At 39.7% G+C, this 15183-nt stretch overlaps 1 protein-coding gene and 1 pseudogene across 2 annotated transcripts in view; both read right to left on the reverse strand.

The window, feature by feature from the left end:
• PAK3 (p21 (RAC1) activated kinase 3) overlaps window positions 1-15183 on the reverse strand; it is a 284659-nt gene that overhangs the window by 160276 nt on the left and 109200 nt on the right. The window lies entirely within an intron of this gene.
• LOC136317633 (Y-box-binding protein 1 pseudogene) lies at window positions 4903-5783 on the reverse strand (annotated as a pseudogene).

Raw genomic sequence — 15183 nt, forward strand, 5'->3', positions numbered from 1 at the left:
TACAGGAGGTGAAGAAAGAGAGAGAGAACAAGGACAGGAGCAGGGGAGAAGCAGATAGTTGCCTTTCCTGTGTGCCGACTGGTAATCGAACCTGGAACTTCTACATACTGGGCCGGCACTCTACTGCTGAGCCAATCATCCAAGGCCAAGTATGTGAATATTTTAAAAACTGCAAAACTAGTTCTAATAGAAACAGACTCATAGATATGGAAAAGAGAGTGACAGCTGTCAGAAGGGATGGGGTTTGGGGATCTGAGTAAAAAAGGTTATGGGATTAAGCAAGGGAAAAAATTATAGACACATACATAAAACAGTGTGGGAATTGAAGGAGGGAAAAGAAGTGGGAGAGGTGGAGGAGGGTAGAGGGACAATAGATGGTGATGGAGTGAGACTTGACTTGGGGTGGTAAATACACATTGCAATATACAAATGATATATTGTAAAAATGTGCACCTGAAACCTATATAATTTTAATAACCAATATCTCCCCAATAAATTCAATACAACATTTTAAAATAAAATGTTAAAAATAAAACTACAAAACTGGATAAAATTATTTTAAGACTGAACTGATAGCAAGGCCCTAGAGCTGAGCTTTGGTGTGTCCCAACAGTTAGAGATAAGGTGTAGAAAAAAATAGTTAACAAGGGAGACTGAGATGGAATGATTAGAGAGATATAAGAGAAATCGGTGAGTATGGAGTTGTGAAAATAGAGAAAAGAGTGTGTTGCAGAAAGAAGATAGAGAAATGACCATTAAAAGTGACTCTTAGGCCCTGGACAGTTGGCTCAGCGGTAGAGCGTTGGCCTGGCATGCAGGAGTCCTGGGTTCGATCCCCGGCCAGGGCACACAGGAGAAGCACCCATCTGCTTCTCCACCCCTCCTCCTCTCCTTCCTCTCTATCTCTCTCTTCCCCTCCCACAGCCAAGGCTCCATTGCAGCAAAGTTGGCCCAAGCGCTGAGGATGGCTCTGTGGCCTCTGCCTCAGGTGCTAAAATGGCTCTGGTTGCAACAGAGCAATGCCCCAGATGGGCAGAGCATCGCCCCCTGGTGGGCATGCCGGTGGATCCCGGTCGGGCACATGCTGGGAGTCTGTCTGACTGCCTCCCTGTTTCCAACTTCAGAAAAATACAAAAAAAAAAGTGACTCCATGAAAGTCATTGGTAACCCTGACATGAGTATTGATCATAACAGACCTGAGGGTAGAAGCCTGTCTAAAGCAAGTTGAGAAGTTGAGAAGAGTAAAATAAATGAGGAAGTAGAACAAGAATATAGACATCTTTTTTTTTTCTCTAGGAGATTCGTTATTAAGGCAGGAGAGAAATGGTGAGTAATATGGAAGAAAGTGTAGAGTGAAAGGAGATTTTCTTTCTTTTTTGCTGTCTTTTATTGAAAGCAGCAGGCTACCTCTACATATCTGTGGAGAAAGAAAGATTCATGATGCAAAAGAGACCAATACCATTGCAAGACAGATGTCCTTGAGGTAAGCAGAGGTGATGGCATTTACTGTACCTTGTTGTCAGAATACATTCCAAAAGAGCATTTTTGTTGATGCAACTCCTCGACTTGAACTTTCCCATGGCTTTCCACTCCCTACTACGTAAACTCAACTTTCCAGGCTGGCATTTAAACACAAACCCAACCAATCTTTCTAGCCTTGTTATCCTTCAACAACTTCCTTGTATATTTTATATGAAAGCCAACACAAATTACTCACTGGTACCTTCATCTGCATGGTCTTATTTCCAGGGCTTTGCTGGTACCCTTTGTCTTAAGTTCTGCCTCATGCTTCAGTGCCTTTTCTGATGCCCCAGCAAGAAATGACACTTCTGGAGACCCTGGCCGGTTGGCTCAGCAGTAGAGCTTTGGCCCACCTTGTGGATGTCATGGGTTCGATTCCTGGCCAGGACACACAGGAGAAGCACCCATCAGCTTCTCCACCCTTCCCCCTTCTCCTTCCTCTCTATCTCTCTCTTCCCCTCCCGCAGCCAAGGCTCCATTGGAGCAAAGTTGGCCCGGGCGCTGAGGATGGCTCCATGGCCTCGGCCTCAGTTGCTAGAATGGCTCCAGTAGCAACAGAGCAATGTCCCAGATGGGTAGAGCATCGCCCCCTAGTGGGCATGCCGGGTGGATCCTGATTGGGGTCATGCGGAAGTCTGTCTGTCTGCCTCCCCGCTTCTCACTTCAGAAAAATACAGAAAAAAAAGAAATGACACTTCTGCTCCCTAACACCTACAGCAACTCACAATTCTTAAGGCCCCAAAACAATCATTAGCATTTTATAGTGTTAGCTTATAAAGGATATGTGTATGTTCTAATTTAGCCTCATAATTAACACTGTCTTGTCTCAAAACATACTGAGTTTGAGTATGTGTTATACCTCTTCTACTAAATGATCAACTTCCTGAAGTCAGGGACTAGACCTTAGTCAAGTGTTTATCTCACAAATGACACAAAATAGGTGCTCACTAAATGTTGTAGAATGATGAAATGATGCTGAATATTCCTCTATGCCCTGGTATATCTCAATGAAGTAAACATATTTCTGAAAGTTAAAAAGCATCCTGATTTTTATAAATCAATCTTTTATAGCATTCATCTCAGAAGCTGTCAGTTTTAAGGAGGCTTGTTTGTTATCTATAAGAGAGCATTGAGCTTCCATCCCTTATATGGCAGGTGCTGTGGCATATGTGTTTTCTAGAGCTAGGTTATGTGTCATGTCTTAGCATATCAATAGCTATATACCAAGTATATGGAATTGCAGCATTATCCAAGTTCTGCTGCTTTAAGACTTATTAACACTGGAAGAGAACACACAGGAAAGACAGGGAAATATCATACTCATAGTATCTAATATTTATAATAATAAATAGTACTTACATAGCATTTAGTTATGTGGCAGTACTATTCTGAATGTTTTTCAATATCAGCTTATTTTCTCTTACAAAACCCCTATGAACAAGTACTATCTTCAGTTACAGTTATGGAAACTAAGACACATTTGTGTCTTAATGACTTGCCCAAGTCACACAGGTGGTAAGTTGCTGGGCTGAGATTTGGACTCTCCTACCCCATCTTTACTCTGGTTTTATATTGCCTCACACATTATTATAGAGTATTTTATACCTTTCTAAGCCTCCTAATCTATATCACTGTGTCCTCACAATGATGACACAATGAGTTGAGCGAAGATTATGGGGCCATTTTACAAAGGGTAAGCTAAAACCTAGTGAAGTGAAGTGGCTTCTTTCAAATCATATGCTTGTTTAATCATAAGTTCCTTACTATTCCCTGAGTATTCCTTTCCCTACACAGTACCATTTTGTCTACTGGAGGGAAAGCAAGTTGATCTCCCACTCTTTGGAGTTGAGCCATTTTGATTCTTCCTTTTGTTGACAGTGAATAAAAATACAGTTAATGCACATAAAGCACCCAGAATGGTACTTAGCAAATAGTAAGCACTCAGTAAATGATAGTTCCCTTCCTGCCTTTCTCTGTCTCAGTTCCCATGCAGCTCTCTCTGCTTACCATGAATAAGGCTCTTTACAGGCCCCCAGTTGAGCAGATCAGTAAGGCTGGCTGGCCCTTGTTAACAAAAAGAGATGAGGTTACAGCATGAAACTTAGAAGGCTAGGTTACCTCAGATGAGTGGCATGGCAATGGCAAAAACAAAAGCTTAGAAACAGGTTCAAATAGAGGTGACCAGTGTTGAAAATTTTTTGTCCACTGGAGCCCCAGACCAGTGTTACCAGTGCAACTGAGAATCACCCACCCTCCCCACAGCCTAGCCCAGCTTGGGCCTATAACGACAGCAGGTAGGATATAGTGAAATTGGCCATAGAAGTAGTTGCTTAGAATCTTGAGACTATAATGTCTTGGGGGAAAATAAATGTTGCCGATTACATTGGAGCCTCTATAGCTGGAGGTGTGTGACTATGCATGACAGCTAGAAAAACATGTGGCTCTTACTTAACAGAATGCATCTGACTTCTGTTTAGTGAATCTAATTTTTTCAATTATCTTCCTTTCTCAACTTTCCAATTATCTTCCTTCTCATTACCCTGAGAAAACATCAGACATTAAATACAATCACATCACACTTAGGGGAGTAGTAAGATTTATGAACTATCTTTATTATTTTATTTAAGACTTATTAACAGGTACTTGTAGTTTGCTGGCTTTTTGCAAAAATCAAATTGTAAACTTTTTTTTTTTCAAAGACAGAGAGTGAGTCAGAGAGAGGGATAGATAGGGACAGACAGACAGGAAAGGAGAGAGATGAGAAGCATCAATCATTAGTTTTTCATTGTGCATTGCAACACCTTAGCTGTTCATTGATTGCTTTCTCATATGTGTGAAGACCGCGGGCCTTCAGCAGACCAAGTAACTCCTTGCTGGAGCCAGTGACCTTGGGTTCAAGCTGGTGGGCTTTTTGCTCAAACCAGATGAGCCTGAGCTCAAGCTGGCAACCTCGGGGTCCTCTGCATCCCAGTTCGATGCTTTATCCACTGTGCCACCACCTGGTCAGGCTAAAGTTTTATTACAAATTAAAAACAAAGTTCTTAAAAATCTCAATGTGACTAGATAGAAAACAATTAAAAAATCTTTAAAGGTGTATTGAAAAAAATCAGGCTTAAAAAAACAAACAAACACACAAACAAACAAACAAAAGAAAATCCACTTTTGTTGTTACCAAAAAGAGATGACTTTAGGTAGAAATAATAAAAAACCCATGTTGCATAGATGATACAAATAGTTCTAGTTATCTGGTCAATGGGCAAAAGCAAGCACTTAAGGTCTTCAAGCTCCAATGTTCATTTCTTATTGCTGGAATTTCATATTCATTTTTTTGTTGTTGGATGATGACTAAACCAGATGATGGTAGAGATGGTAAGCCAGCATTTACTCAGCCCTACCCTGCTCAGCCTCAGGTATGGACAAAGTCTCAGCTGGTAGATATACTGCTTTTGTCTCTTTCTACTTTGTGGTTTATTATTTTCTGGGTGTCTGTGGCAATATTGACGTTGATATGCCTGCTGATCTTGAGTCTCAATTCTCTGATGTTCCTTATATTATTCGTTGCCATCCTTTCTAGCCTCTCCCTGGTGAGGAGAACCCTTGCAATATCATGGTCTATAGTCCCAAAACGTGTTCTGTCTCATTGGTCTACCTTGTTCTCTTGCACCCTGGTTGTCAGCAAGCACTCTCCATAACTTTTCCCTGCATAAGAGGGTTGGAATACTGTCCTCAGGCTGATAAAGTCTTTGCATGTAGTAAGGTGGGAACTGTCTCCTGTGGTAAGGCCAGCACTATTGGGTGTGGCCTTCAGGAGCACTCTCTATCCCTCATTCTTATCTCCACTGTCACTATTCTGGTAATTCTGGTTATTGCGTGAAGGACACCTGTGGCATGGTCAGTGCCTATAATGGTTACAGTTTGCTGCATATTTATAGCCTTTCACTGGAACTCCACCAGGGCCTATACCTTTTGTTTCCTTTGCACCCTTTTCTGCTTCACCAACACCAAACAGTCGCTCTGTCTCCTACACTGTGAAAGTACTTCCTGGGATTATTCTTCTTTATGGCAGACTGATGTACAAAAATATCTTCCTTGGTGCCAATCTTGTTCATGAAACCATATTTGTTTCTTACACTGAACCATTTTAGTGTTCCCCAAACCTTTCCTGCAATGCTGGTGGAGGAGAGGCACTCACTACGCCACTGCTTATGGTGCGTGATGTGCAAGGCTTGGGTTTCAGCCTCGCTGTTCCTGGGCACAGTCATGGTGACTGGGGCTGGCTGAGGCAGCTATGGTTCCTCCTGCAGTGTGGTGGTAATTTGGCCAACAATGCTGGGGCTTCTTAGAGCTTTCTGAGGTCTGTTCTCTGCTCTCACTACTGATTGAATTGAATTAGTAAATTTTCTTACTTAATTTTTTTTAAACAGGGACAGAGAGAGAGTCAGAGAGAGGGATAGATAGGGACAGACAGACAGGAACAGAGAGAGACGAGAAGCATCAATCATCAGTTTTTCGTTGTGGCACCTTAGTTGTTCATTGATTGCTTTCTCATCTGTGCCTTGACCGCGGGCCTTCAGCAGACTGAGTAACCCCTTGCTCAAGCCAGTGACCTTGGGTCCAAGCTGGTGAGGTTTCTGCTCAAGCTAGATGAGCCTGCGCTTAAGCTGGTGACCTCGGGGTCTTGAACCTGAGTCCTCTGCATCCCAGTCCGATACTCTATCCACTGTGACACTGACTGGTCAGGCTCTTACTTAAATTTAAAACATTATCTATATGTTTGCTTATGCACAATTCTTCTCAAATATCAACAGAAATACTGTGCTCAAAATGCCAGAAAATATAACTGTTGAAAATATGACATAATCTTCACAACCTGGCACTATCTACCATAACATATTGAAAAAAGTATTAACAGTATGGTTCTTCTTTTCACTATTGTCAAACCACCTTAATGCTTTCAAATAATATTCAAGGTAATTTTATATACATCTTGGACCCTTTTTTCATGCTTGCCCTTGTTGGCTTCTTTCTAAACACTTGTGCTTGATTTTACCTATAGCATCTGATCAGGATCCTAGGGAATATGAACTAATTGTGCCTAAATTCTAAGACAGAAGTCAATTTTGTTGAGGAAAGGAGAGATGGAGAGGTGTGTGGCTGGGGCATCTGTCCACTGGCCTTGCTAAGTGAAGTTTTCATGTCATATGTCATAGCCTGAATTCTCCATCTCCCAGACATTTCTGAGTTTCTTATGCCAGCCCCCCAAAATGGCACAATCTTAATGATTCAGCTTAGGTGGGAAATTCCAAAAATGGCAGATTTTCTTGGAGTTTTCCCCCACTAACCTGCTTAAACACATTACAAGATCAACTTCTGTTAGTCACAGATGACAACACCGATGGGATAATTAACACACATGTGTAAAAGCATGCCAGGACTTTGGTATGTAGGTTTTCCAAAGCTGCACCTAAGGGACTGCTACTGCAGGGTAAGAGACAATAGTAGATGTGGGGAGAAAAGGCCTTATTCATAGGCAGTGGTTGTCAGGCTGCCACAGTAACCAAGAGGTACCTACATATTTGCCAGTGATATCAAACCCCACTTCCACACTTATATCCATATTTCTAAGGCAACATCCATAGTGTTGCCAGGGTACTGGAACAGAAAGGGCCAGGAAACTTAACAACACTGCTTTGAAAAATTTTGCAATCCTTCTTCTAGAGGTTCCTACACAAAGCAAGGTGGTCAAGAATAAAAGGAATAAAGCACATCTTCCTTTTGGGGAATACTGCCATTAGCAGCCATTAAGAAAAGGTAGATAGAATAGAAACCACAAGTGAGAGCCATTCTGCCAACATTTGGCAAGGAGTAGCACTTTGGGAAATAATAGTCCGTCATTTATAATGTGATGGTGACACAGTATAGTGGAAATGATACATGATGGAAGCCTAGCTTCTTCTTCAAGCTTCATCACTAATTCACTGTGTGGCTCTGAGCAAATAAGTTCAAGAAGTTTCCTCATTCATAATAACTATATAGTTTAAGCTTCCCATTCCACCTGCCTATTGTTAAGCATGATGACAAAATCATATGCAATATACTTTGGTTTCTTACAGTTGTTGAAACCAATAGAAATGTAAGGACAGATATGTTTTTTTAAAAAAAATCAATGATGAATTAGCAAGGTAGTGAGTATTATAGGCAAAAATGGAAATGATAATAGGAACCTAGAGATTTGAGTGAGAATGAAGGTAGCATTTTTTGCCCTAAGGTCATTTTCCAATGCCAGAACATTGTAACTTTCTTATTGAAAACTTTGTCAGTCAAAGAGAACAGAAATCAAAAACCATATTCAAGAAAAGGTGAGAAATCTGGTAGGAAACTCTACCCAAAGAGATCTAGGGCTCCAAGTGATTATAATTAGAGGACAATGGTGAATTACACATGAATCTTGTAGACTTCTGGCCTAATTTTATATTGCCCATGAAAAATCAAGTCTTATAATGGTCCCAGAGTAGTAGTGTCCCAAGATCCTGGTCAAAGCAAAAAGGTTGTCTCTGTGAAGAAAGATAACTTTATTCTGGGCCTCAAATCATTCCTACAAATAATTTTTCAAGTGCAAATTCTAGCATTTAAAGATAACTAGACACACAAAAAATAAGTACTGTGTCCAGGAACCTGCAGAAAAGGCAAACAATAAAAATAGATCTACAAAGAGTACACATATTGGACATACCAGATAGAGAATATACTATGTTTAAAGAAATGAAGTTAAACTGTTCTAAGGTCCTGATATTATCTATGAGCAAGGTAAAAGTATGATTAAAAACTATGTAACAAGTTAAATACACATGCTCTAATTTTTAGGTAACAACTAAATGAACATAAACAGTGCTTATCTTCCAAAATAGTAGACAGGAGAGATAAAATTATAAAAAAGAAAATCAACGCCAAAAAAGGCAAGGAAAGAAACAAAAAGAAGGAAGGACAAGTAGAAACACAACATAAGATAGTAGATAACCATATTGGATAATGTAGATGGAAGTGCTAAGGAAAAGTTGACAATGTTTAACAAATGCAAGAGATTATTGAGACTGGGAAATCTTAATAGTAAGTACATAAGTATCCTCTTACTTTCACCTTTTAATTCTTTAATTTTCATTGATTTCTACTACCTGGTTTTCCTGTACATGTGGTATGGGGTGATAAAGTGGTTGTTCACTTGAGTCCCAAAGAATACATGGCTGATTCAAAAGAAATCTGAACATGGGAACAAAAAAGACAAAAAATAGTTGTACTCATTCTTTTATAGTACAATTTGATGAGATCTGGGGAATGAGAAGCTTAGGAGCATTGGCACAGGCACAGTCAGCATCTTGCATACGGCCTGAGCAAGAGCAAATAGATGACAAGATAAAACTACTACAAATATGACAAATTGGTTGTTTGGATACTTGGCCATTCAGTGATTTGATGTTCATTGGATTTACTTTTATAGAACTGGCTCTTAATATATTAATCTATTATAGAACCCTTTGATATTTATTTGATACATGTGGATTTCCCTTGTCTTTTGTTCCAAGGACTTGAGGATTAGCGCAGGTGAATGGGAGCTGTTAGCAGGGCTGGCTTCATGGATGTGCAAACTGTACAGTCTACAGTACCCCACACTCAGAAGAACCCATGTGTAGTTTAAGGTTCTGCTCTGACTGTCTAGAAATTCTTAATTTTTTAACTAGAGACCACACATTTTTATTTTTTACTGGGACCAGAAAATTATATAACTGGTCCTCAGAGCTCAAATGATAAGTGGGCAGCAGCAGAAGGTGAGAAATCCAGTGGTCACTTACTGAGTTTTGTCAACCTAATAGATTGTGAAGGCTCTCAGCCAAAGGCTAAATGAGAGGTGCCATATGCAGCTCAAGATATATTGAGTGGAAATGGTGACTGAGGTACAAATGCATCCATCAGGAACTATTTGAGGGCTATTTCAATAACACCACACATCTATTTAGCATTCACTATATACCAGGCACTAGGTGAACCCTTTGCACATATTGTCAGATTAATTCCTAATTATGAAAAATTGCTGTGGGAAAACCAGAAACCTTTTTAAATCCCCATTCAGGGAGGAGCTTACTGTCTAGTTCGATAGCGACATATACACAGTAGTAAAAGAGAACTGAAAATGCAGCCTGTGTTTAAGTATTAAATGCATGACAAGTCAGAGCGATATTGCAATTGGAGTTCATAGGTGGAAATCCATTGAGTTTGGGTAGTCAGAGAAAATTTCTTGAAGAAAGTAAGGCTTAAGTTGGGTCTTCAAGTAAAGGTAAGTCCTGAATACAAGGGTGGGGGTTTCAGTAACTCTGAGCAAGGAGACTGGTATAGGACAGAAAGGGAAGTAGAAACCCCCTCAGGGTGACAGGAATAGAGGTAAGATGAGGATGAACAATTTTTTTGAAACAGAAGGTGCATAATGTAGGGTGAGGGAAGCAATCAGGGCTTCAAGAAAGAAGAAGGTATGGAAAGCCGCAAATACCATGATTCAGATTTGATCTACTGATCGTGGGGAAAAGCAGCAAAGGTTTTGGGCATCAGGGGAATGGCAGGATAAATCAGTGTTGGGAGAAGCTGAACCTAGTTGCAAAGGCAGGAGTATAGGGTGAGGGTAGGTGAGTGGTTCTGGGGCTTCCAGGGGAGAGTTCAAACTCTCTATAAGGTATCAGGCTAAACTATGCCCCAAACATTCCCCCAGGACTGTCCCTTAAAGCTACTACCCAAAAGGGCAAAGTGAAAGCAATCTTGATCCCCCCAGCCCTCTCTTCTCATCACTTTCCAGCACGGGTCTGACTCAATCCCAGCTCTTGCTTTAGTGCTTACGCAAGCACTTTAAGTGCCAAAGCGTTGTCATAGAAATCACCGCTTCATCTTTCTCATGGAGTATTCTGCAGCTGTGAGGCTTCCTGCTCCAGATAGCTTTTTGAAAATATTTCAAGAAAGTGGCAAATGCATCAGTCAGCAGTACATGTAACTCAGATTGGTGGGGTGGGAAGCTAGAAGGAAGGGGCTATACCCACTTAGCTGCAGGGCCAGTGGAAAACAATTACCTTTTAAAACCAGTGTCTTTTGTTAATAGATTGGGCTCCAGACAATGTTTTACCTTTTTTTCACTATTACTGGATTATTCCCTAGGGCCTGCTAGTGTCAATCCACCCACTATCCTCAGGAGACCACTGGTGACACTCTGGACTTACCTATAGTACAGCTTAAATTAATGGGTAAAGGCAGGTAGAATCACATGGAACACAACAGGGCTGAGAGCTGCAGAGAGGAAACCATCCATAATGATAATAATCAGAAATAAATCTTAGTTCATTCTGCACAGGGCACTGCACTAAGCACTTTACGGGAGGTTTCCTCATTTAATTCTTACATTATCCTTTAAGGTTGGTCCTATGAGCCTCCAGTGGCTAAATGATTTACCCTGACATTCACAGGAATAGGTCATAGAACTGAGGGTGTAGTGTATTCTTAATCACTCTGTCACAAAAACTTTTATTTTTTCTCTTTTAATAATGGTTATATGTGAAATGTAGTATTCATTAAAAATATATTAAAATATATATGCATTTTCTTAAATAGTTATATTTATCTGCTTCCTGTAATTGATCCATAATGGTAATGTCGATGATAAGAGTTCATATTTACTAGGTTAGTTTTTGTCAAGAGTGTTAAGTGCCTTACTTACATTCTAGATTGTGTAATTCCCACAACAGCCCAATAAGCCAAAGACTTTTATTATCATCTCCGTTTTAGAGAAGAGGAAATTGAGTCTTGGAGCAGTTAAGTAACTCATCTAATGGAATTTGGTGAAGCATAGACACAAACTCAGGTCTCTATGATTCCAGGCCATACTGACATTTGAAGCTGCATAGTGGCATTCTCTCTGGACCTAGGTTGAGTCTTCTATTGCATGCAAACCTCCAGCTTCCAGTACTCTAATGTCATCTTGGAAACATTTTGCTATGCCCACTTTTCCTGGAGTGGTTAAGAACTTTCAGGGGTCCAGCCCTTTTCTAAAATGAAGGATGCCTAACTGGAGTCTCCAGGTCAGCAGAGACTATGTATGGCCTGTCAGTAAAGACCCTAGGAATTATGTGCTTCACAGGACCCCTTCTTAACCACAGGGCATGCCATGGGCCTAACTACTTTTGGGAAATTCATTCACCTATGTGCTCACACCTTGCCTTGCCTTCCTGGTTTGGACAGCCCAGTTCAGGGGTGAGTATATTAACACTCCATCTCCAACCATTCAAGAAGCCACATTTGTGTGGGCTGCAGTCTAGCCAGGTTCTTCAAGTGAAAAATTACCTCCGACCCAGTTATCCTTTGTCCACATAGTCTATTAAAGCATCACTCTGCTCTGCTGAGCTTAGAGTAATGCCAGCACTGTCTGTCTCAGTTCATCACTGAGGAACCTCACATGTAGGCAAATTCTTCTGGTCTTTAGTGAGTGTTGGGTGGTGGAGAAAGGATGCTATTTTCTGCCCAAATAAGAGGCTAAAGCCAAATAACAGATGCAGGTACAGCCAGGTCAGATAGAAAAGACAAGTTGATGGCATCAGTTTTATAAGATGCTAATTCCTCTCATTTAATAGCAATAGGAACCTTAAAAATGAGAAGATTGTAAATAGGCAGGCAACATCCAGCACACAAAGTTGTCTGGATCTGATAAGGGGGCAGAAAATAAAACTGGCTTTCCAAGTAATAGCTGTTTTATGAGTTCTGGGAAGGTTGGCCACTTGAGCCTGCCGTTCATACCATTGAATTTCATGGATCAATTTTAAAGTGGCATACCAGGAAAAAAAAGCCTAAATGAAAGTGGCACAGAGGAAAGAAAACTCTAAATTCTGGCTTAATCTGGGTTTATCATAGGTCTTCCTTACTACTGACTATGTGGGTGACCTTGGGAGGCAAGTCATAGAACTTCTGATCAAGAACTGATGCTAAAATGTCCATCTTGTTTAGTCCTCTCTTGGTTCCTAAATATACTTAATACCACCAGCCTCTACCAACATCCTGGGAGTGACAGGAAACTTGCTACCCATCAAAACATTTTCTCTAATGTTTAGTTTAGTGAGCTCTCAATTTTATCTACTTGACTATTTAACAAATACCTATAATTGTGCTTCATATGTGTCAGATACTAATCTAAAGCAAATCAAAAATATTAAATTATTTCATCTTTATAACAACCCTATTATGTAGGTACTGCTATTATGTTACAGGTGAGGAAGCTGAGTGTTGAAAAGGCTAAAATACTTGAAGTCAGACAGCTAGTAAGTATCAGAGTCAAGATTCTGATCCAGGCAATGCCACTTTTGACTGCATGTGTGGAATCACTCAACTATGTGAAGCTCTTCTATTGGGCTGAATATGTTTACTTCTTTGTAATTTGCACATCATTGGTCCTAATCCTTACTCTTCCTGGAGTCCAATAGGCCACTTTATATTTAACCTCAGGAAGTTATTTCCTATGCACAAGGAAGATTTGGATGTTGGTGCCATTGCTGTAAAAATGATAGAGCATTCTAATATCCCAGCCCAAGAGAGCAGACAATAAGAAGGCACTTTACTGTCAAAGAAATAGATCCACAGAAAGTAAAGAACACCTCCAAAGTCAAAGAATGAGTTGATGACAGAGTTTGAATTTGTCTATATATCTAGAATCAGTATCAATGGTCTTTATAATACAGTCCCTAAAACTTCTTCCATCCTTGCCTCTTGTCCCCAACTCATGCATTATGGTTGATATAATTGCAGCTACCATTCAATGTGTGCTTACGTATTCTGCCTCTGAAGTTTTGCATACATTATCTCACTTAATCCTCACAACCACTTCTTCCCTGTGAGAGAAGACCTACTATCATCTTTATTTTACAGAGATAGAAGCAAAGGCATAAGGAAATCAAATAATTTGCCAATAGTTAAATAGCTAGTTAAGCTGCAGATATTGGAATTGAACTCAAGGTCTTTCTGTCATCAGAGTCTGGGATTTTAATAACCATGTTGCAGATCTCTCCATAACATTCACAAGAAACCTGAGGCACCTTGGGATCCCCTTGTTGAAAGGAAGATTATTAGTGCTAAAGACCTAAGAATAACTATAGATTAGATATCTTGTTCCTGATATAATCAGATATATATTTTTTAATATTGGGAAGGATTTATTTGAGAGAAAGAAGGTAGTTTGCCTCTTAACTCAGGTTATAAGACATGAGGCTATAACTGATAATATATGATTCTTAAGGAAGATTCACACCTACCTTAATTTTACAACAGTTTTTCTTAGCATATATTATGTACCACATACTACTAGGAAGACAGTAGGCCTGTGCTGTTTGCTTGCTACTTGATGGGCTTCAATTACATTACTTGCCCGTTTACTGAGTCTCTATGATTAAGAGAAAGATAATATTCACTTTACGTCCGCTCCAAACTGAAATACTTGCTTTTCTTTGAGAGGTAAAAACCAAAATACCAATTAAATAAAGGCAAACAAAATGTTTGAACAACAAGGAATGTGGGAAAATTTAAAAAGCTATTTATAGCAACCTAAGCCCTGAGTGGAAATCCTCTCAATTTTAAAACACTTGCCGGGAATCAGACAGCTTAAAAAAGCAATCAACACTTATATGTCAGAGGTTGATAGTCTTCATATAAAAAGAGTTTACACTTTATACTTTAGTATTTGTTAATAAAAATACTAAAACACTAATGGTTAAATGGGCAAAAGATACAATTTCTAAAGGAAGAACTCAAAATGGCTGATAAATATGTGAAAACTAGTCATCCTTGCCTAGTAATAAAATATATAAAAGTGAAGCAAGTTAGATATAAATCTTCTGCATCAAATAAACAATTTTTAAAAAATGGAAGACTTAATGCTGACAAAAATATGTCCTATTTTGCATTCTTATACATGGCTAGTAGAAACTGAACAAGCTTTTTATACAGAAAGTTGATAATAAGTATATTAAGCCTAATGTTTTCTTTTTTAGATTTTATTTATTCATTTTTAGAGAGAGAGGAGAAAGAGAGAAGGGGGGAGGAGCAGAAAGCATCAACTTCCATATATGCCTTGACCTGGCAAACCCAGGGTTTCAAACCGGCAACACCAGAGTTCCAGGTCTACGCTTTATCTACTGCGCCACCACAGGTCACACATAAGCTTATATGTTCAGGTCCTTTGACACATAATGATTTGCTTTGGGCATGTGCAAGGGAACAGTGATGTTCTGGGCCACCAGCTTATCTACTTCTTCAGTAGATGCTCACTGCCTTGGACAGTCAAACTTAACTTTGTGTCTCAACTAGACCCTGGTCTATGTTCATTCCCACCTCTTTCAGCAAGTCCCCTGCACTGAGTACATATTCAAGGAATAGCTTCTTGGAGATCAATGAGTAGATAGAAATGGTGATAAACTATACAGATAACAAGTATGGGAAGGTTATACTACTGACTAAGCATTTGACTTTGAGGAGTTTACTTACCTCTCTGTATATTTACTTAACTCTGGCCTATAATTTGCGCCTGCCTTCATTCACTTCTTAACACGACTTTGAAGGAAAGCTCTGCCAGTTCTAAGCTGTTTGAACATG

This window comes from Saccopteryx bilineata, chromosome X, assembly GCF_036850765.1.
Source record: "Saccopteryx bilineata isolate mSacBil1 chromosome X, mSacBil1_pri_phased_curated, whole genome shotgun sequence".
NCBI lineage: Eukaryota > Metazoa > Chordata > Mammalia > Chiroptera > Emballonuridae > Saccopteryx > Saccopteryx bilineata.